Source organism: Ambystoma mexicanum, chromosome 3p (genome assembly GCF_040938575.1).
Source record: "Ambystoma mexicanum isolate Mex_15411 chromosome 3p, UKY_AmexF1_1, whole genome shotgun sequence".
Taxonomy (NCBI): domain Eukaryota; kingdom Metazoa; phylum Chordata; class Amphibia; order Caudata; family Ambystomatidae; genus Ambystoma; species Ambystoma mexicanum.
Window position 1 is genome coordinate 208,445,209 of NC_090925.1, and position 23,093 is coordinate 208,468,301.

The 23,093-nt window shown below is 45.7% G+C and overlaps 1 protein-coding gene across 3 annotated transcripts in view; it reads left to right on the plus strand.

Moving 5' to 3' along the window:
• The window catches only part of LOC138580266 (WD repeat-containing protein 5 homolog), a 943,811-nt gene that overhangs the window by 161,278 nt on the left and 759,440 nt on the right, over positions 1-23,093 (plus strand). The window contains exon 2 of one of the 3 annotated variants that reach the window (XM_069650664.1): positions 19,936-20,065. The exons of the other annotated variants lie outside the window; for them this stretch is intronic. The gene's annotated coding sequence lies outside the window, so the exon portion shown is untranslated. The remainder of the gene's footprint in view (positions 1-19,935; positions 20,066-23,093) is intronic. 3 annotated transcript variants of the gene reach the window in all.

The window sequence follows — 23,093 nt, forward strand, 5'->3', positions numbered from 1 at the left end:
GTGTAGGTAGAAAATTTCTCCTTAAAATATTTTGGGGCCTTGCCATGTAGGCATCTATGGACAATTGTCATGGCCTTGAAGAGGACTCGCTCCTCAATTCTGAGCCAGTGAAGATCCTTCCTTGCTGCTGATATATGCTCTCCATACTTGATTCCCTTAACAATGCGGACTGCATCATTTTGCATAACCTGGCAAGGTTGCAGCTCCTTCTTGGTAGCGCCTACCAGCATCGCATTGCCATAGTCCAAACGGGACAAAATAGTCGCTCTTGCGATATTTGCAGCGTTAGTTTCACTTATGTATGGTCTGATGGCTCTCAAGAGTCGTAAGTAATATGAATTATTTTTCTGCAGATAATTTACTTGTGCTTCAGCCCCCACTGATGCTTCTACTAGCATCCCTAATGTTTTAACTCGGGGTAGCACTTGAATTTTAGCTCCTTTTATCATAAACTCCCTGTATTCCTCTCCTAATTTGGATCTTGTCTGCGTCGAGCCAAAGATCATGAGCTCAGTTTTGCTGTTATTAAGACACATCCAATGCCTCTGCATCCATATGTCAATGATTTTGTAGACTTCTTCTATTTTTGCACAGTCTGTGGCGTAATCTCCCGTCATTTCAATTACCAGCTGGGTATCATCGGCGTAGTTAGTGAAAAACACCCCAATGCTTTCTAATAAGTCACAGAGACTACGCATATAAATGTTGAAAAGCAGAGGAGACAAACTGGCTCCCTGCGGTACTCCAAATAGGATGAGAGCTGCATCAGAAAAGGTGTCTCCCCAGTGAATGCGTGCCTTCCTATCACTTAGGAAGGATGCTATCCACGCTAGTGCTGTGTGAGAGCAGCCTACGATCTTATCTAATGCCACTTGAAGTAGGCGATGGTCCACTAAATCAAATGCTGCACTGAGATCCAGGAGCATAAGCATCCCTGATTTGCCCTGTTCTATTAGTTCTAGCATGTGGGACTGTAGGTCGAGCATCGCTGACTCCGTACTATGTGCTGTTCTGAAGCCCGATTGTTTGTCTGACATTTTCTTGATTGTCTTCTTAATTGTAGCCAGTTCTCTCACTGCCGTGCTGGGTTCATCCTCGACTGTGGACACCCGGTCCTCTACCTCGTTCAGGCGATCCCCTGCTTATCTAGGCGGACCTTCATGGGACCCACCTTACATATCAGAGTGTCCATTTTGCCATCTAGTCATTGTATACTTGCGTGTACCTGTCCAAGCATCTTCTTAATATCACCAAGTGCTCCACTTGGGTCCAGCATCAGGGCCTGCAAGGTCTCACCCGAGGAGCACTCCCCCATTGCTGATAACTTGGCCGGGGTTGAAGTTTCAAAATGCAGTTTGGACTGCTGCTTGCCCGACTTCTGAGATGTTGACATAGTGTGAGCCTCTGGCTCCCAATCGGCTCCTGGGCTACAATCAAACTGCTGCTTGCACCAAGAACCCTCCCGCAGTTCCGGATAGTATTACGATTTGCCCAGGCTAGGTAAGTCCCTTTCTAGGTGACCTTGGTAACTTACTCTCCCCCCCTCACACCGCATTCAATGTTCAGCAACCTAAAGCTGGGTTTTCTTAGGGTTGTGCACACTCAATGTGACTGCGCGCCGCCCCCGTGCAGCCATGGATGTTATAGGTGCCGACCAATGTGTCCTTCACCGGGTTCTTATTCCATGTGCCTGCCTTGCTTACACCCGACCAGTCGGCACTCTCCCTGCTCTCCTCACCGTCCCATGCACAGCAGCGCTGCCCTGAAAGTTAGAGCCTGCTGCCTCCCGGCGCACCGCCGTGGTGTAACTGACCGTGGTTCGCTGGGGCTGTCATCCTGGGTCTGGACGGTAGATTGGGTTCCTCGCTGCGTTTCTGCTGGTGTGTGGGTGTCCCACCGATGCTGGATCATCTCCCTCACCCCGCCTCTCAGCAGCCTTAGAGCGCGGCACTGGGTGAGGAGCAGTCTCCTGCGAGCCGCTGTTTCCCGAGGTCGAGACGGGGCCCGCTGGGCAGTGTGGGAGCACTTGGGCTTGTCGGTCAGCGGAGAAGGGACGTGCTGCAATCACTGTCAACCGCCTCTGGCAAACCGCCGTAACACTGCCCTGACTTCAATGGCGGTTTGCCGCTCTCACAGGCATCATCGGCCACAGCTCTGCTTGGATTCCGATCTGCATGCAGTCCCACACCAGTCTCCAGAGGCGGACCGCCGGCATGTATAGACTGCAAGGTGTCTCACGCCCCCAGACTATGTCTCAGCTGTCATAGGTCCGACACCGCTTTCTCTACTTCAGCCGCACTGGTGATGCACATGGGCCCACCGCATTGTTGAGTACCTGTTGCTAGGCTCTGGTATCTCTGTGTACAGAACTCCCTGGGCTCTGTAAGGAAGGCATGGTTATCAGAAGTATGACAGACACAAAGAGTACAATCCAAGGGTGTTTATTGAACAGTATATGGGTGAGAAGAACCCCCTCCTCTGGGCTCAGACCTTCCTCTGCAGGCAGTTCTGGCTTCCCTTGATCGGGAATGAGCCTTCAAACCGCAATTTCGATAAAGAGACTTCCGATAGGCGATCGCGTCTCGCTGGATCACCCTGTTATATTGTAGCAAGTGCATTTACTTTTAACCATCTGGCTTCTCTTTCTCATGGCTGTCGCCCTATGCACAACCCACAACACTCGATACAGTTAAACAGTTTATACCGGCCTCCTCTCCCGAGGCCTTCTGGTATGTACAGTTCTTAATCAGCATCACAGAGCTAACAATTCCTTAGGTTAGCGTTATATTTTGTTTCACCTTTTTGTTAAAGTCTTTCGACTGTATGAGTGGGAGGCATGTACCCTTGTATGACCACTTTGACTATTCGCCTCCTTTCTCGGTTATTTTCTTTCACAGCTTCTCTCACTCTTCATTCTTGCTACAATGTGCTTTCACTTGCGGTTTCTCGTCAACCCAATGAGCACTTCAAACTCCAATGTCCTTTGCATTTATCAACACAAGCCAGTCTCCAATTTCACTCATCGGCAGCGGCTGATTGAGTTAATCAAGACCTTCCATCTATTCGATTATTTTGGCCCAGCGCGGCTAGTCTTCTTTCAAGTCGTCACACTGCACATGAAGTAGGTACCGCCATGACCTTCTGCAGTATCAGGGAGTTGTCCTTTTTGGATTCTGCAGCGACCTTCTCCTTGCAGCTGGTAGGACCACAGCCTTTCATTCGCCTCCTGGTCCCGTCTGCCTTGCTTCCATGGTTGCGTTGCCTACCCGGGATTTCCTGCCCTTCCATTCTGCTGGTCTTACTTGCTTCGGTTGCCCTTCTCGCCTTGCTCTCCAGGTGCTCTCATGCTCTGCCTTTTATCCAGGTGGGAAAAGATAACGGGATTCAGGTGCAAGTCATTAAGGTTAAGTGCCTGACTCTGTGAAGCAGGAGACCAAGTGGAATACTAGGTCACACAGCCACTCTCTATAGAACCCAGTCTGGGTTTACTAAGATTACTAAGAGTTCAATTTTGAAGTAAAAAAGAGAGATGTCTTTGGTTGAAAAACGACAAAAACATTGAGGTTCGGTTGTTTTTTCAAAGCAATTTTATCAAAAATAATAGTATCATGAATGAGAAGTCACTAATATTCTCTTAGTGAGGAAGAATTTGCCACAATTGATTTATCAATCAGACCAAAATTGCCAATGCATTTCGGAAATAGATTTCCTTCGTCAGGGCCAGTCTAAAGATAATACATACAAGTTCACAAAATAGAGAAAACAGTTCAAATTTGTATAAAGCAGCATATCAGTGTCATACATTATTGTAACAAAGTTAGGAACATACCATTCAGTTGTAGTTTCAGAAGTGGATGAATAAGGGGAGAGCATGGGAAAAGAGAGAGAAATAATAATCATAAGACCCTGTTTACTGTAGGTATCAGACAATAAAGCTAAATGAGGGAAACATTTACCTGAGATTGGTAGGTTGCATGCATAGTGTGTGGCGAGGTTTGCTCATGGAGGCCATGTGTGGTCAAAAGCTGCCTGACAGAAATCAGCACAGAACAACAGCCAGCAAAGAATTGGCTGAAACCAGAAGAAATCCATAGTTGTAAAGGGTTGAAATCCGTGTTCGAAGAAAAAAATAGAGATGTGAAACAAGCTTACCGTGCGTGACACCAAAAGAACAGACAACGGATAATTCAAACCAAACAACTGGTCCCTTAGCACAAGCACCTTCCTCTTCGTTTTTTTTAGGCACCCGCCCAAAAGAACCCATAGGGCGAGGAGGAAACCAAAAGAACAACCCTCAAACGAGACTTCAGCTAAGGAAAACTTAGTTATCAACATATCTAATCGGACACTGAGCAAGTCAGAGGAGGACACGCTACAGAAAGGTCTCAGTTTCATACCTACCTATGGAACCACTCTGTTCGACACAAAGATTGAACTGTATAAGTTTGTTAGAAAACTCAAGCTTAAGGTCTTCTTTGAAGAACTAGAAGTTCAAGACAATCCAACCAAGAGCCTGGATTACCAGGAATTCAGAGAAAAGAGTGGGTTTGTACCACCCATTACAGTCCCGTCTAATGATATCTTTCAGAAGCTAGTTACCCGCGGCTTAGAACGAATCGGTTACAAAACTCCTCCACACAGGAATCTGAAAACCCACGAAATGAGACTAATTAAGGATCTATACAGTGACAAGAATATAACTATCCGCCCAGCCGACAAAGGGGGTGCGTTAGTTATCCAGAACACGGTTGATTATGACACAGAATGTACAAGACAACTTCAAGGCAGAACAATATATGCCACTCTGGACCATGACCCAACTATTGCAATTAAACAGAACCTGAAGACTTTATTTGATAAAGCTCTTGAGCTAGAATGGATCAATGAACACACACAGAAGTTCTTGTTCAACAGCCACCCCAGGATTCCGAACTTCTACACATTACCAAAGATCCATAAAGATACCATCAAACCACCTGGAAGACTGATGGTTGCAGGTATGGAAAGCATTAACCAACCGCTAGGTATCCACATCGATTTCTTCCTGCAGCCTCTTATTAAAAAAAACCTACATACACCTGTGACACCACTCATTTCCTGCAAAAACTGAACTCTACAACTCTTCAACAGGATGATCTGATGTTTACCATTGATGTTAGAAGCTTATACACTTCTATACCACATAACCTTGGGATTGAATCAGTTGAATGGCTACTACTACAAACATCTGAAATCCATGCACAGAAAGAATTTATACTGGCCCTTCTACAGTTCATTGCAGAAAATTCTTACTTCCAATATCGCAACCAGTTTTACTTACAGACCTCGGGGACCTCAATGGGTGCCACTACGGCACCAACATATGCCAACTGCTTTATGTATAAGTTTGAAATGGACAATGTACTTAATAAACAGGAATGGAACAAGGACATTAATTTATGGATGCGCTATATTGATGACATTTTTGGCATGTGGAGAGGCACTAGGGGAGCTTTTGATGCTTTCTTTGAATACCTGAATAACATTCATCAACGCATTCAGTTCACGAGAGAGATCTCGCATAACACAATCACTTTTCTTGACGTTCTCATCAAAAAGCAAGCGACTGGCTACAGCACTTCTCTGTTCCGCAAGCCAACTGACCGTAATAACCTTTTACATCGCCTAAGCTTCCACCAGCTGAGTCTGCTCAGGAATCTCCCATATAGCCAATTGCTACAGGTTAAAAAAATTGTCAGTGACCCAGATGATTGTATAGCTCAACAACGTTCAATGAAAGAAAAATTCCTAGCACAAGGTTACAAACAAGAAGAACTTGACACAGCGTCTGCTAGGGTTGGCACCCTGGCACGTGAGACTCTAATGTCCTCTCAAAATCCTAAAAACAAGAGGGAACTTAAGTCACCTGTGTATGTATCCAAATTCTCTATTCAAAGCAACAAGATTAAGAAAACCATCAAAAAACACTGGGGGATCTTTAAAAATGACATCAGTGTACAAGGTTTATTTAGCGAGCCACTGGTGTTTGCCTACCAACGCAGTAGGAATCTCAGAGATGAATTGGTACACACAAGACCGCCCCCCAAAGAGCATACAACTCAACGAACTGGAACGTACCCTTGTCTTCATTGTATTAACTGTAATTCAATAATTAAGGGTAATGTCATCAACCACCCCAGAACAGGGAAAATGATTCTCCTTAAAACTTACGGAACCTGTGACAGTATCAACACTATTTATGGCATCAAATGCCTGTGTGGAAAATTCTACGTGGGCCAATCCACAAGAATGGCCAAAACAAGGTGGAATGAACACTGGTCTTGCATTAGGAATGCAAATATTAACTCGGCTGTAGCACGCCACTGGGTCAAAAATGGACATAACCTGAAACAGATAAGATTTGTGATTTTGGAAGTACTCACAAAAAACAATCCTCATGAGGATTTGAGCCAGCGGCTCAACCGCACAGAGACTTTTTGGATCGACAAGCTTGATAGCTTAAATCCCAATGGAATCAACGAAGATATTAATTATCATTGTTTATGATATTGTATTTCTACTGCTTTGATTGTCATGTTCCTTGCTAACATTGTTAACGCCCTACAGAATGCCATCACTGCACGGTATTCTTCGTACCAAAAGATTGTGGACCTACTGACCACCCTGCTGTGTTCCCTGGACACGTTGTCTGGGACCCAAGGAGCCCTCTGTTGACTACACCACTCACAGCAGGGGTGTATATGAATGTGCAAGATAGACACAAATATTTACTCTGACTGAGACTACTTTTATGAATTTTCAATGTCATTGCTGCACATCCTGGACCTTGTGTCTAGGACCAATGGTGCCGCCCCATGACGTCACCAACGGCAGCAGAGTTACAACATTAACACTGTGCTTTATTTCTATGCATAGTTTTTCACCATTCATCTGTTACTGTATTTATTCTCAAAGGTTACTACTCTCTGTTGAGTTTTTTCATTATAGTATTTTTTCTATTTCTATTTAATTTTAATTTTTTCGTTTTTCATTTCTATTGTATTACAATTCCCCATTAGTACACATGAGACCAGATAAATACTTGAATTCATCCAAATCAAGCTCATTGGCTTGATTACAGTCTCCAATTTCGACCGCGCGCCCATTCGGGCTGCTATGCCGTCACGTTTCATTTAAAGGAAGCGTTGCCCTAGCAACGCTTCGATGCGATAGCCGCAGTCTCAATCGAGCCGGCAACAGGAGAACTCCGCTACTCCCGTGTCACGCATGGTAAGCTTGTTTCACATCTCTATTTTTTTCTTCAAACACGGATTTCAACCCTTTACAACTATGGATTTCTTCTGGTTTCAGCCAATTCTTTGCTGGCTGTTGTTCTGCGCTGATTTCTGTCAGGCAGCTTTTGACCACACATGGCCTCCATGAGCAAACCTCGCCACACACTCTGCATGCAACCTACCAATCTCAGGTAAATGTTTCCCTCATTTAGCTTTACTATCTGATACCTACAGTAAACAAGGTCTTAGGATTATTATTTCTCTTTTTTCCCATGCTCTCACCTTATTCATCCACTTCTGAAACTACAACTGAATGGTATGTTCCTAACTTTGTTACAATAATGTATGACACTGATATGCTGCTTTATACAAATTTGAACTGTTTTCTCTATTTTGTGAACTTGTATGTATTATCTTTAGACTGGCCCTGACGAAGGAAATCTATTTCCGAAATGCATTGGCAATTTTGGTCTGATTGATAAATCAATTGTGGCAAATTCTTCCTCACTAAGAGAATATTAGTGACTTCTCATTCTTGATACTATTATTTTTGATAAAATTGTTTTGAAAAAACAATCGAACCTCAATGTTTTTGTTGTTTTTCAACCAAAGACATCTCTCTTTTTTACTTCAAAATTGAACTCTTAGTAATCTTAACTAACCATATACCCAGACGGCTTCTATAGAGAGCGGCTGTGTGACCTAGTATTCCACTTGGTCTCCTGCTTCACATGTATTTTGAGTTTGGGTGTCTCCAAATTCGTCACAGCCAGCTCCTTTTTGAATATTTGGATATAAAGTTTTGAATAAATCTTCTTTTTGTTTAGAATTTTGAACACTTGAGATACATAGATTTACTACAAGTGGTGACCACTCACTTCCCCCCTAAGTGCCTGACTCTGCCTGACCTGATGTTGGGACATGTCAAATGGACTGTTTCTGTGTGAGTCTCTTTCCCTGAAGCGCTTTGTCCGTACAGCAGTGTGTGTGTAGGAAGGGGAAGGGGGATAAAGTTCTTAGATAATACATGAAATGAGGGTGTTCTACAGGAAAATGGGAACAGGGATAACTCGCCTCTCCTCTGGGTGCCCCATTCCCCAGGGATCTCTCATCCAGGTGATCCTCCCGCACTGGTCCACCCCCAGGGGCCATCTGGATGACAGCTCCCAAGGGACTGGTCAGTGAGACACCCTTTGGTTTCTCACAGCTCCCAAAGTTTCCACAAACCTCCACCAGGTTTATATGTTTATATGCTAGTCTAGAGAGGGTCTCAGCTGTCCGAGGCGAGCAGGATGAAGCGGCCTGGTAGTCTCTGTCAGTGTGGGGGTCTCTGGGATCACATCGGGGTCAACAAATGAAGGCACACCCCTGCATTCTCACACGAGAAAAAATACAGCCCGCTAGGGAAAAAGGCCCAAGACACACTTGCAAGGATAACAAGTATTTATTTCTATAAAATAGAAGTGCATGAGCAAAGAACTCTACTGCCGCCGAACGTTCTGCATTCCATAGGCATGTGCAGCATATTATAAGCACAAACAGCCTCACTAATGACATCATGACATAACATACAATTCCACAATACGGATTGGAGGAGCCCTATACATGTATGGCCTGCTCTATATGGGATGCCCGGCCATTGGTCCGTATTCATCGGTCCGTCTCGCTCTCCAAGTGCAAGTTTCATCTTCTTCCTAAACCTTTATTTGAAAACGAAACCATTCCGGGACAGTTTCTTTTTCAAATAAAAGTATAGGAGCAGTAAAACCTAAAAAAAAGAAGTAGAGGAGCGCCGGTCACAACCGCTCACGCTCACTTTGAACACTGATCTTACCTCCAGTTCACCTAAACTAACAGAAGTTGGGTCCTCTTTTATTAACTCTACAGAAGAGAAAGAAAAGGAGATGGAGGTGATCCTCTGCTCTAAGTTTATGGGATCTAAGGCTCTGGGTCTTATAAAGGTTTGGGAATCTCTGACTGCCAGAAGAACTTTATCCCTGTTCTTCAAGTGATGGGTAGCCAAGGGAATGTTATCAAAGAAGACTTGGGACCTATAGAATAGGCATTGACACTTAACAGGGATGTGTAGCTGTAAAGCAATTGTCCTCTTAAGTGTTGACACTCGGTTCTGATCCTGAACATTTACTATCGTGTCCTTCCCCACTGTTTGCTGAATTACCAACCACATAGGGGTCTCTCAATATGTATCAACGGAGTGTATCCCACTTCTAACTGCAAGGAAGGCATGGTATCAGCTTTAAGACAGACACAAGTGACCACAGTTCAAGGGTGTTTATTGAACTTCAACAATCGTGTGATAAACGCCTATCTATTCCTAAATCTACAGATGGGAGCAAGCTACGACCATCATATAATAATAATGCAGTCCTAGTGGAGTATCGTCAAAATAAAAGGGCATATACTAAAGAACCAATTGTCAATCCTCACCGCTAAATACAAATAATGTTGGGTAGTATTCATGAGAAAGAAAGAAGTATTTACAAAATGATGTGTCAGGATGTTCGGGCCGTTGGCTTCCCTTCCCCACGTTTTCAGCGCGTGACATGGTTGTTTACTCAAGCAAAGCACACACTCTGGATTCTTTGGCACGAGGATACAGTTCCATTAACAGCATCAGGACCTTCTGTGTCCAAGTCTCTTTACTTATCAAAGTCTCTTGATTCAGAGGGCCTGATTTACCAAAACAAAACACAAATTTCCTTTCTTCATAAGTACTCAATTCAGATCGTTTACCCTCGAGTTCCCGCTTCCAGGCTCAGATCCCCCTTTTTACAATGTTCAGAGAATATTCTTTCTCGAGAGACTCACGATTCACCCCGGATCCCCCTCAGCCAGGCTCAGATCCTTCCTCTTACACAATTAGTCTCCCTCAGCCGGGCTTGGAACAATTTCAGTCCACATTAAACTATCGAAGACTTTAGACTGTGCACAGGGTTTAGCTTGACTTGTTGTAGGACCACTTCGATCTCAAAATTCCCTTTTCACAGTTGTTAACCAGTTGCATGCCTAACAGAGACCTTCAAATGAGCACTCATGTGGCACTGCACCACTCTGTCTACGGTATCTTTCTCGGCCTCCAAAGCTCAGTCACTGCCATCTTGGAACTGTTGCTTCCTTGTGTGCGTTGCCTTGCTCAGAGTGTGCTTTTGTGCTCCGCCTTTTATCTGTGTGGGGAAGTGTGATAGAAGTCGGGTGTGTGTAATGATCAGTAATTGCTTGACCTTGCCTGACCATTGTATTGGGACATGCTAGGTATATGGCTCTGGTGTTAGTCCTTTTTTGCTCATGGATGAGCTGTCTTTTAAGTACGTTTTTTGGGAAAGGGGGGGTGCTGAGTTCCCAAGTATCCTACCTGGTAGGGTGGGGAAAAGGTGTTCGAGGGAAGGGGATACCGTGTCTCACCATCTGGTGTACCACTCCCCGAAGACCCCTCATCCAGGTGATCCTTCCGCAATGGTCCACCCCCAGGAACTGGACCAAAAGCGATGGCTGTGTCCTGTCCACCCAAATGACAGATTCCTCCTGGGGACTAGCGGGTGAGACACCTTCAGGTTTCTCACACAACACCATTTGTGAAGGCATCATGAAGCAAGACACAGACAACAGATTCAAAATTCAAACACAACGGTATTATTAACTTAAATGTCATGATGGTTCAAGGCCTAACTTGCCCTGTGCTATGGTGGGATTTCCCTATGAGTCATAAAGTTCAACTTAAAAGTCTGTATGTGTCCAAAACCTATACTTGCCCTCACAACTAAAGCTAAACCATGTGTAGGGATGGCAATAATAAAATAAATCATGATTCAAATAAAGTTCTGAGCTTCTTCCGGCTCCTGGCTTACTTTCCAGCTCTCCTTCCCCAAGTTCAAAAGCAGTTCACACAGTCTCTTGGGGATCCCCTCCCCAGGTTCAAGTCAGCTCCACGGGGGGCGTGGCCAACTGCTGGAGCACATACATGTAGTTCTCCGGAGCTCCCTTGCCTCCCGAGAAATCCTGTCAAAATCCTCTCATAAAAGAGAAAACAGAACATTAACAAATTAAGCCCCTGACCTGGGGACTAGGAAGAGTCGGTGCAAGTGAAGAAGTCCTGTGTGCTATACTGTCCTGGTGAGCAGTGAGGGACAGAGCCGACAAAGTGGAGGACCCGAGGCAAAGATGGCCACCGTGCAGAGCTGAGCAGGCTACCACCTGTGCCTCGCAGTGCGGAGTGAACTGCTGCCTGACACCAGCGTAGGAAGCCCCCGACGAGGTCAGGAGCACAGACTGGACCAGCTGACCCCCATGAGGCAAGCAGATGCAACGGTCCTGGCGAGGGACAGGGAACAGTTAGGTGCTGTTAGGGAGAATTCTCTCTTTAGGCTGAATTTCCTAACCTAGTGAGTCCCCCAGCAGCTTTGCTGGATTTCTGGAGTTTGCTTTTTTTTCTCCTGCCAAGAGTGAGACGCTTTTTCTCCCACTCTTGGACATGATTTATGGTGTTCCTTTGACTGTTTGTGTTTTATGGGCTATGGGGTCCTTTACTCCATAGGGTCTCATGTGTTTTTACTATGTGTGTTACACAGCACCCTCTGTGCAGTAACACAGGGGTGTCATAGTGACAACTCACCATAGACTCCATACCCTGGGACTGACTACTGTCTCCCAGGGCATGTAAAGTCACCATTGGCTTTACTAGTCCCAAATTATTAACAGAAACCAGTACAAACCATCATATTGTGGAGGTACTGGTCGGGGCAATCGATTGCCCCTGGGTCTGTTAGGCGAGGGGGCACGTCTCCGTCCCCCCTGATCGAGTTTAGGCTGGTGGCAGTGGATACTACTTTTTATATTCGACCGCAAATATTTCCCTATGGGATTTTCCCATTGTTCGAGGCTACCAACTTTAATTATTTTATTCTCATAGCCTCGAACATACCGCTGGTTTATTTAACTAATATTAATTCGCCGGTTGGTATTTTTTGCCAGGACTTGATTCTAAAATGGCGTTTGTGTTCTCTTCTGTGACTCCAACCCAAGTCAAGCCCTTTGTTCCACTTTTTGGCTGGCTTCTCCACAGAAGCCTCCAAAAGTGGTGCCACTCTGTCTGGGTACCACAGGGGATGTGTGAGGGGGTTTAGGCACCCTGGACTGAGTTACCTTGGTAACTCAAGTCGCACTCTTGTGTGATTGGCCCAAGTGGTGAGCCGGCCGGCTCACCACTTAGCATGTTTGATTGACAGCTAGGTTGAGTGAATGGGGGTGTGCTGCATAAAAGCAGGGCTTTGGGGACTGGAACTTCAGAAGTCGCCACAAGACCTGAGAATCCGACGAGGGGGAAGCTGAGCTGACCTACCACGACGACACCACCGGTGGAGCCCTGCGGAACCGACTCACCACTTCCAGACGACAGAGAAGATCTCCCGGCTGGAGAGGCTTCTTCCCCTGACAGGTGGGCACAACCAGTTTACCTTCTTCTCTTCGCACCCCAGACCGGTCTGTGGTCCAATTGCCCGTGCCAAGCACCCCGGCAGCTGGATAGCCACTTACCACTGGACCGCGAACCAACGGACCGCTCCTTGTACCTGAGAAACTCTGCGGCTGGTTTCTTCCCTGGCAGTGCAACGGACTCCTGTCTTCCTCCCCGACGAGATCCTCTCTTCCCCCGGACGAAGCACCGACTTGCATCCGCTGCCAGGAACAACTGCCCCCGCTGGAGTATTCTCACCACTTTAAGGTACCGTGTCCGCCAGGCCTCCATTTCTAAAGATTGCTACAATGTAATAATAACCCCTTAACCTTCTGGACTGGGCTAGCCGCCTTGACCCTCTAACTGGTCCCTTTCTTTGGTCCAACTCCCTTTTGAACCGTTACAAGACTTTTGTGCACTGCAACCGTGTGACCTTGGACACATTTCGTTTTGATCCTCTCAAAGCGGATCCGGCCTACTTACTGACTCTGAATTCACTGTTACTTTGCCTTCCTCTCTTGTTGTGTTCGTGAAAAAGTGTTGGGATCTGTTTCAATTTATTCTCTGTTTTTCTCTCCCTTTTTAAAACAAATTATTAGAGTGCCATCTACGTTAAGCGCTCACCGCTGTCTGAAAATAAGTGGGGCTTTACTTAAGACTTGTCTAATATTCTTTTAAGGGAGTGTCTATCTTTTAGTGACCGTGTTTTTGAATTGCTTACTATTAGTGCCTGTGTGTTTTTCTAGATGTGGTTTTAAATAAATAATTATATCTCTTTTACACCAAGCCCTGGTCAGTGTTTACTTGTTCTATTGTGTTCTCTTGACCTATTGTGAATACTCTGTATACTGCCTAACTCTTCTTGAGGGAAGTCTGACTGCTCAGCCACAGCTACCAAGTGAATCTGTGTGGTACAGACTGCTACCAAGTGGGTTTACTGCCAAACACATGTAGTCCTAAATCTTTTGCAGTGGTCCCAGAGGGAACTGCATGGGTTTCTGCCTAACAGGTGCGGAGCGGAGAGGTGCACGACAGCCCGGCCAGATATGCAACGCCTCCAGACCCGGTGAGGGATACAGGGCAGTGCGATCAGAGCCAGTAAAGTGAGGAGATCCAGCTGCAGATGGCACCCCAGCCTGGAGACACACACAGCTGCGTTGAGGAGGGGGACATTGACACACCCTCAGGGGTCAAGGAACATATAGTTGGAGAGACAGGGTCCAAGGCAAGGGTGTGAGGAGGCCACTCTGGTACAATCTTGGCTGCAGTAACTGGAGACGTGCCATGTAGGCTGAACCCGGTGAGGGCCTAGTGGGAACTGGGTCTGTGGTGAGGCACACAGTACAGAGCTGGAGAGAAGGGAGACTGGGTGCTGAAGCGAGGTCCACCCCCAAGGAGAGACATGGAAGCAGCGAAGTAGGGATCCAGATCGGTCTTGGTGAAGCCACGACGGTGGTGCGCCCCGGAGTGAGGTTAAACCAGGTGGAGAGTATATGCCCCGGCCGGGGGACAAGGACAACAGAGGCTGCCAAAATGGTGTAAGGACAGCAGAAGATCGAAAAATTTACCGACCCCAAGAGCAGACACCAAAGGCAGGACGGAGGGGATCTGGTAACTGACGGATCGGCTGTAGCAGGGAATGGAGGTGTGACTCTAGAGGCCTTAATGGAGGCCATGCAAGCCACCAAGGAGGGGAGCATTAAGGAGGTAGGAGTGGATGTGTCCTTGGTGAGAGCGAACCTGCGGAAGGTGTGTGAGAGAGTCACAGAGGTGGAGCAGAGGGTGAGCACTGTGGAGGATGACCTGCAACAACTTAAAACTCAGGTGGCAGCGCTGGTGGGAGCTACCAGGACACTCAAAACAAGAGCGTAGGATGCGGAAGGACTGTCCCGGCGCTGTAACATCCGGCTGCTGGGGGTCCCTGAAAGGGAGGAAGGACGGAGCGTGGAATTTTTCGTGGAGGATCTCAGCCTGAACACATTGGGGTGAAGGGACTCTCAAAGCTCTTCACGGTTGAAGAAGCTCAGAAGGTGCCACAGTGTAAGGAGGGCAGCTGAGAGTGATAGTTGCTACGATCCTAAACTTTCGGGACAGGGATGCAATTCTACAGAAGGCCCGAAGTGTGGGCTACTATGCAATAGGTAAGACTAAGCTTCGAATCTTCCCTGACTTTACACTGGAGGTACAGCAGCAACGGAGAACTTACGACGCAGTGCAGGGGCGACAACGAGAGCTGAATATTAGATACATGATGTTCTTTCCAGCTAAACTCAAGAACATGGTGGAACCATGGTCTATGGAATAGCGGAACTGTGGGAGGGAATTCCGTACAAACCGGAAACGAGTCCACTACTACAGGTACTGGTAGAACAAGCGGGAGGTGCGGCCTAGATTTCACGTATCTACAAAGCCCTACGTGAAGCGGAACCCAAGATAGCAATGAAGGTTGAGGAGAAGAACAGGACATGGGATATCGGATCCCGGATAAGGAATGGGAGGCGGTCTGTGAATCTACCCGGAAAATCTCGCGGAACGTTCAATTCCAACTGATTCAGTTTAATATAGTGCACAGGACATACGTGACTCCGTCTAAGTTAAAGGCCATGAACAACAGCCTTTCAGACGAATGTCCCAGATGTGGTAGCGGCCCAGCGGGATTCTGGCACTTGGTCTGGGCCTGTGGGGTCATTGCACTATATTGGAATAAAGTAATTGAGGAGGTGAACAGATTAATGGGGTCAGAATTAGAGTGTAGTCCGAAGGTCTGCATCTGGGGATGTGCGAAGGGGGAATAAACACAAAACACGCAATCAAATGATACAGGTTCTCCTGGTATTGGCCAAACGGCAGATAACTATTGCATGGAAATGTCCCCAGGGCCCGACATTAGCCAGGTGGTTAATGGATATCCGCAGATGGGGGATCGCCGAAGCGATGTTACTGCAGGGGTTGGGCTTTGCCAAGGAGGGGTCAGAGGTTACAATGCCGTGGACCCTACTACTGAATGACTTAGCTAGGGCCAACAACCTGAAACCACCCTGAACACTCGACACAAGGGGGGAGGGGACGGATGGACACGTGAAAGGACATGAAAATAAGACCCGACTGGGACATGACCCTGATGAGTGAGAAGGTCAGGAACTCTGACGCCCGCACGCAGGGGAGGAGATGGGAAATGCTTACCACTTTGAACCTTGTTGTTGGGTATTGTGAAAAAGCTAATAAAATGTGTTTTAAAAAAAAAGATTGTGGAGGAAGGGAAATCCTATTTATTTGCATCACCACAGGAGTGTTGGACTGGCTGGAGTCTAGGCCACATCGTCCGACGGACAGGGAACATGGAGCAGAGGGAGTGACCTTATTTGGAGAATGTACTCATTCGAGAGGGGGCATGCACTGGGGACGGGAGTTGAGGTCGAGAGGACGACACCTGCTTGAGAAGGGATAGGGGGAAAGAACGGCAAGAAAGAGGGAGATACTCTTCCTTATTTTGTTTTCCTCTTTTCTGGGATGGGTGGAACAGGAGGGAGGGAGATACCCCCGGTACACCTGGTTGTCCGTCCACAGGGGAGGAGGGGAATGTGGACAGCACGACTTGGGGTTGAGTACAGGGGAGGGAGGAGAGAGAGAAGGGGATGGGGAAGGGGAGATGGAGGGGGGTCGAGGGTGGGGCAGAGACGGGGGATGGTGGGGAGAGGGGAGGAGATAGGGGGGAGTTGTGAGAAGTTGGGGGGGTAAGGAAGGGGGAAGGCACTGTTGGGAAGAAGTGGGAAGATGTGGAAGTGAGACCGAGAGGAGGCCCCAGGGATGGGAACGCCGACCACAAAAAGGAAGGGGAAATAGCAGAAGAGGGGAGGAGGGGGGGAGGTAGGTGGGAGGTTGACAGATCAGGAGGGAGCCACAGATTATACCTGGATAACTCAATGGGGATCACAGACTTGAAGATCGTGACATGGAATGTTCGGGGGCTGTGAACGACCCGTAACAAACAAGGAGTGGGGGGGCTTCCTAAAGAGACAGGGGATACAGGTACTCCTGATACAGGAGACATATTTAACTAGGGCCAATCTGGTGAGATTAGGGAGACAATGGGGAGGGCAAGTGATTGGTGCCTCATACTCCCCGCCGGTGAGGGGGGTGGTGACTTGAGTGGCGGCAGGGCTGCTGCTACAGGTGGAAAAGGTCTTGATGGATGATAGAACAGTGGTGCTTTTGGGGAAACGATGGGACGAACGATGTGTGGCAAATTCGTATGCACTTAACATCGACGATAAGGAATACTTCCCATCAGTATTAAAAATGGTAGGAGCACATAGATGGGGCCTATTTGTATGGGGGGGGATTTCAACTGTCAATTGGACGTGAAGTTGGATGGTGCGGGGGGAGCAGGTCCCCATAAGTGGCAGATGACAGCGGCACTACACAGGGTGATGGAAGAGCTAGACCTTGTTGAGTTGTGGAGAGAGGCACATGGTGAGGAGAGGGGGTTCTCATATCACTCGGGTGTACATGGGTCCTACTCTCGCTTGGATTACTTGCTGGTGGGTAGGGAAAGCTACTATCTATTTGAAGGGATGGAACACCTCGGATGTACCTTATCGGACCACTCCCCCTTGGTGGCAAAACTGCGGGGAACAGGAATGAGACCCCTGCAATGGATGTGGCGCATGCGGGGGATGACGCTGAAGGATAGTGCTTTTAGGAATTAGCTCCGGGGATGGATAGAACTTTTGAATAAAATGAAGGGTCAGTGGGGTATTATGGGAGGGCTTTAAAGCAACTATAAGAGGGGTTTGCATATCCACAACAGTAGGCAGAAGGAAACGTTGCAGAGCAGTTTGATGCAGGCCGAGAAGCAAGTGGCAGAATTGGATAGGGAAGCGGCTAAAGGGGGGCAGGTTGGTGACAGATTGGCCCAGGCCCTATCGCCATATAACAGGACCCTGGTGGATCTTGCAAATTTTTACAGTAGCAAACGAGATGTTCGACTACATGGAGAAGGAGACAAAGCGGGAAAGCTACTAGCCTGGTTAATAGACTGGGAGTGTCCATGCCCACCTATAACCAAACTCAGGGATGGAACAGGTGAACTGGTGGGTACCCAAGAGCAAGTTAACGGAGTGTTTCAGGAATTATATAGGGAACTATACACCAGCGAGGGATTGTATGTGGAGGAGGATGCGGACGATCCGACTACCATGTCTTGATGTAGACAGGAGTAGGAATTGGATGGTGCGATAGAGGAACATTATTTTCAGTTTGATGGACATTTTTACCAACAGGTCCATGGGACTGCCATGGGGGTGGGCCATGGCATCGTCTTTGGCTAACTTATATGTAGATTTTGTCGAACAGATGAGCATCTACAGTGACAATAACATCTACAAACAATATATCACGGTGTGGAGGAGATACATCGATGATGTGCTACTGGTATGGAACGGAGATGAAGTGACCCTACTGGCTTTCTTCCAGTGGTTGAATGGGGATCACCCTTTTCGTAAATTCACGATGAATTACCACAGGAACCAGATAGACATTTTAGATCTCCCGATCATCTCCAACCACTCTACTCTACGACTGACGCTAAAACCATTCCAAAAGGCCACCGATCGTAACTCATTATTGAGGTACGACAGCTTTCACCCGAATGCATTGAGAGACAACTTACCGTTCGGCCAATTTCTAAGGCTCAAACGTAACAGTAGTAACAAAGAAGTGTTTGTCTCTGAAGCTTCCAGTTTGAGCCAGAATTTTATCCACCGAGGCTATCCGGCTAAAATTGTAAGGAGATCTCTAAAGAGGGCATCTAATAATCACAGTGAAGCTCTTTTAGAATATCGGCCAAAAATTGTGTCAATCAGGACTGACCCACTAGTTTTGGTCAGCACTTTTAATCATCTATCCAACCATGTGGTTAAGATAGTGAAAAAACATTGGAACCTGTTGCCACAAGCCAAAATACCTGTTGCAGTCCCTTGTTGTGCTTTTAAACGAGGACGCAATGTCAAAGAACTGGTTAGCAGAAACAACATCAGTAATAGAGACGATACCCAACTCACCATCACTCAACAGTGGGGTATGCCTAAACCCAGAAGACACGCACCTTGTGGTGCATGTATTTGTTGCCAGTTCACCAGCCAGACCACTGAGGTCGATATTGGGTTACCGAGGCCATGGGAACAGAAGATGTTTTCAAACTGCAACTCGAGCAGTGTAATATATGCGATATGGTGCCCTTGTCTGAAATTATATATCAGTAAAACTGAACGGGAAATTAAGATCCGCATTAATGAGCACAGAAGTTGCATTAGGACCAGGAACCTCACGGTACCCATGGTTGGCCATTTCATCATGTGCGACCATGGCTGTAACGACCTAAAGTGGACTGATTAAGAAAATTCCTGTTACCAACAATAGTTCTGTTGATAAACAGACCCTCTCTAGGGAGGAGATGAAACTCATCTACATGAGTAGGAGTCATGTGCGTGGTCTGAATGAATGAATTAATTGGAACATTCAGTGAATATAACCCGTTGCACTCGTGTGACCTGGTATTGACAGGTGTCACAAGATTGAGGATTATTTCTTTAATGTTGGCCTGTCCAGATGCGTTAACAAATTGTACCAGACAATGAGCTCTGGCAGTGTGTGCTGCTGTGATGCAGTGGATTCAGCTACTCATCTGGTGGTTGTTCGGCACACTTGACAATAATCTCTGATGTTTTGTGCCTTTGCAAGGTGGTATCCTGATGGGGCCGTCTCTATGTTACTGGGTGTCTTCATTCACATAAGTGTATACGTAGAAGTGCCAGGTATTTGTTGCTGGGCACTTTAACGTCGAATTAGTCGGGACGTGGCTGTCACGTGACTGTACGTGAGGTCACACGCCGCATATATTCGTAACATTAACGCTCCCGCGGTAGCTGAAACTAACAGCACCACCGACGAGGAACGCTACGGACAAGATTTACTAGTAATTGAACTGGGAGGTTGTGGTTGTCCGAGGGCTATACGATCCACCCTAACCATTTTGAGTCAGAATAAATTGGGCTTGCTGTTTATAACTGGTATAATACCGCTGCCTGATGCCTAGTGTGTGACAGCCAGGAGCAGAAATGTGAGAACGCCGTTTGTTCCACACGCTTGAAAAGTGATCGGTTGTCCGTTTCTCTCTTTTGTCTTACATAGAGATCAAGCACTTTGCGAGGACCATCGCTTGGTGGGAGTGTCCCCTTCTCCTCGATCTTGAGACATGGAAGTAACTGACCCACACTGAAGTCGCTGACCACCACTGTGACGGTGTGTTGGCCCCGACCAGGTTGGTTGTTCGACGGCCATTATTTAGGGTGTACATGTCCGGGGTGCTATAGGCATACCGGTGATGGTAATATGGACAATATAGTGCCTGGTATTTACTTAAGGTTTCTGTTTGTCTTATGTTGCTGTTTCTCCCTTATGCTGGCTAATGTGACATCGATAGCCAGACAGACTGGGCCATTCACTACGTGGGGCCTGATAGTGGCCGCACTAATCTGAGACACATCGGGCCTTGGACGGTTGCTCCTTTTAGACGAGCGACGTATCGTGGTGAATTGGAATCTGTTCACGAGTTGTGAGTTATTTAAGCTTTGGTGTACTCATTTGGGGTTCACCGGGAGCGGGACAGTGTATACACAGATGCTGTGTGTCATTTAGTGCCTGTTGATTGGCTACCCACATTGGTGAGTGTATACAGCGGTATTTCACTTAGAGATCTGCAGAATTTGGGTGCACTTCTGATGCTAATAGTGACCTTTGGGCTAATATCGTTTGGGGCCGCTGCCCGGTTACACTTGGGTGACCTGAGTTGTAGGCTGGATTCTCTCTTCTCGAAACAAGACATATCACGAAAGCTTTGGTGTGATTATACGTTTTTATGACTGAATTACCATGTTCGGGGTAGTTTCGATTTGTCACGCGGTTTTCACGGTGGTGGTGTTATGTGAGGATTGGACCAATTTAGTTGGTCTCCTGGTCACTATACCAATGTGGTATTAGTGACCCCTTTGGTAGTGAAGGCGATAGTGGGGTTTGATTACCCCATTAGTTTTGCACTCCGCCCATTAATAGCGCGGTGGTAGCATGTATCAATCAGTACACTTATGCATTTAGCCTGATTGAGTGTGTTTCTTTGTTTTTATCTACAGGTGAGCTCCTGTTATTGTCTAGAGGTCTACGTTGTTACATACTTCCCTTTGAATACTCTGGACTGACTTACCCCTGATGAATTTCTGCAGTTTTTTTTTTTTTTTATTAAAATGTTTTGTTTGGTTTACAAACTTCATTTATAATTCTCATTCAATTTCATAAAATGCAATTATACTTATAAAAAACAGTTTCTCTTTTTTCTTTCTTGTATTTAAGTTTCCTTTGTAATGTCTATCCAAAATTTCATTACTGTAATGATGAGCCATTTGTCGTTTCCTTGTAGTAGGTGTGCCCATCTCTCTTCGGTTGTCATTGTTTTCTTCGAGATCTTGAAAAAGTCTCTATACAATTCTCTTTTCTCTTTCAATGCTGGGCAAATCATAATCAGGTGATATAAGGTTTCTCTTTCATCCTGGTTTCCACAAAATCTACATGCAGGAGATATATTAGGTGGTTCATTAATCATTGCTAGGTAGTCTCTAGTTGGTAAAATGTTTAGTCGAAACCGCAGAAATAGATCACAGGTCTTAGTGTCTGGAAATTGAGTTAGGTATTCAGGTAGCATATTAAGTGCTCTTACTTCATTTCCACCTTTAAGATGGCGTTTAAAGGTTTTTTGGAGATCTATCGTTTTAATCCAGTCATTATTTTTTAGTTTTCGTTTCGCATGCTGTGGTCGATTGATCAGCGTTTCTTCTGTGATTTCTTCTATCTGCATTTTCGTTTTTATTTCCGCAGTCCATTTTGTGAAAGCTGAGACTTGCATGGCTTGTTCTTTTTCTTTTAGTATTTCCAATGAAGGAATCTTATCCTCTGATATGATTTTTCTGTACAAATCCATCTGTTTCCATAGCACTATGGATTGTAAGGATTGAAGACCCAATTCAAATCTAATTCTTTCTATGGGACATGATTTCGGTAGGGCTAATGTTTTCCTCCAATATATTCCTTCCAAATAGGCCCATCTGATTATTTGCTGGTTGACTACGGTTTCACTCGCATATGTTAATATCGATGTTACCTTTTGTTTGTATAGCAAGATGGTTGCTTTGGCTGAATAGGTTCCATATTTCAAATGGAAGATTCGGCCTTGTCTCGCCAAAGATCTGGCTTTCTCTTCAATATATTCGTGCCATTCTTTTTCGTTCTTCGAAGGGTTGATCAAGACACCCAGGTATTTAATCGTCTTTGTTGGCTTTATTTCTTGCCCTTCTACGATTAGTTTCCTGTCTTGTTGAGTTTTTATTTTCTGTGTTGACAGTTTCATCACTTTTGTTTTGCAAGTATTGATTTGTAATTCATTCTTTATCATATATTCTTGTGCTTTGTTCAGTGTTTGTTGTATTCCTTTCATGGTTTTGTCCAGAATAATGATGTCGTCAGCATATATTAATGTTTGAATTATTTCACTGTTGATTTTGGGTGGGTTTGCTTTGTTGTTTAGTATTTGTTCTTCAAAGTCGTTGGTATACAAGTTATATAGGCATGCTGCTAAAGGGCAACCTTGCTTCAGCCCATTCTAAGTGGGGATGGATTCTGTAACTGTCCCGTTCGCTGTTATTCGCACTCGCACCGATGTATTTGCATACAGTTTTTTTATTGGATTTAGAATATCCGAAGGACAACCCCATGCCTTTAGTTTGTTCCATAGTTTGTTTCTATTTACGGAGTCAAATGCCATCATTAGGTCTATGAATAGAGCATAGATTTGTATCTTACTGGTGAATGCTTCTGTTTTTTAGATGTTCAGTAACAGAAGATTTACATTGATTCCAATCTTAGTTACAAAGCCGGTTTGTGTTTTCGTCTGTTTCCCATTATTCGCTGCACAGTGATTTGATTACAGAAAGAAACATGTTGGGTTGGGGAATCCAATGTTGGTTTTAACACCATTGTGGATTAGAGTATATCACAAGAGCAGTATTGATTTATACATCTGGTGATTGTTGATTTGTTAAGATTTCGCTATTCTTAGTGACAAAGAACAGCAATTGTATTTTATATATTCGTTTTACATTTTTGTTATAATTGTGAAAAATGTAAATGTATTAAACTTGTGATGTGAGATTGTTTGTGTATGAATGAAGTATGTCTGGTGTATTTGTTTTGGGATGTGATGATTATGTTGTGCCCAATCTGGATATGTATCTTTAGGCACT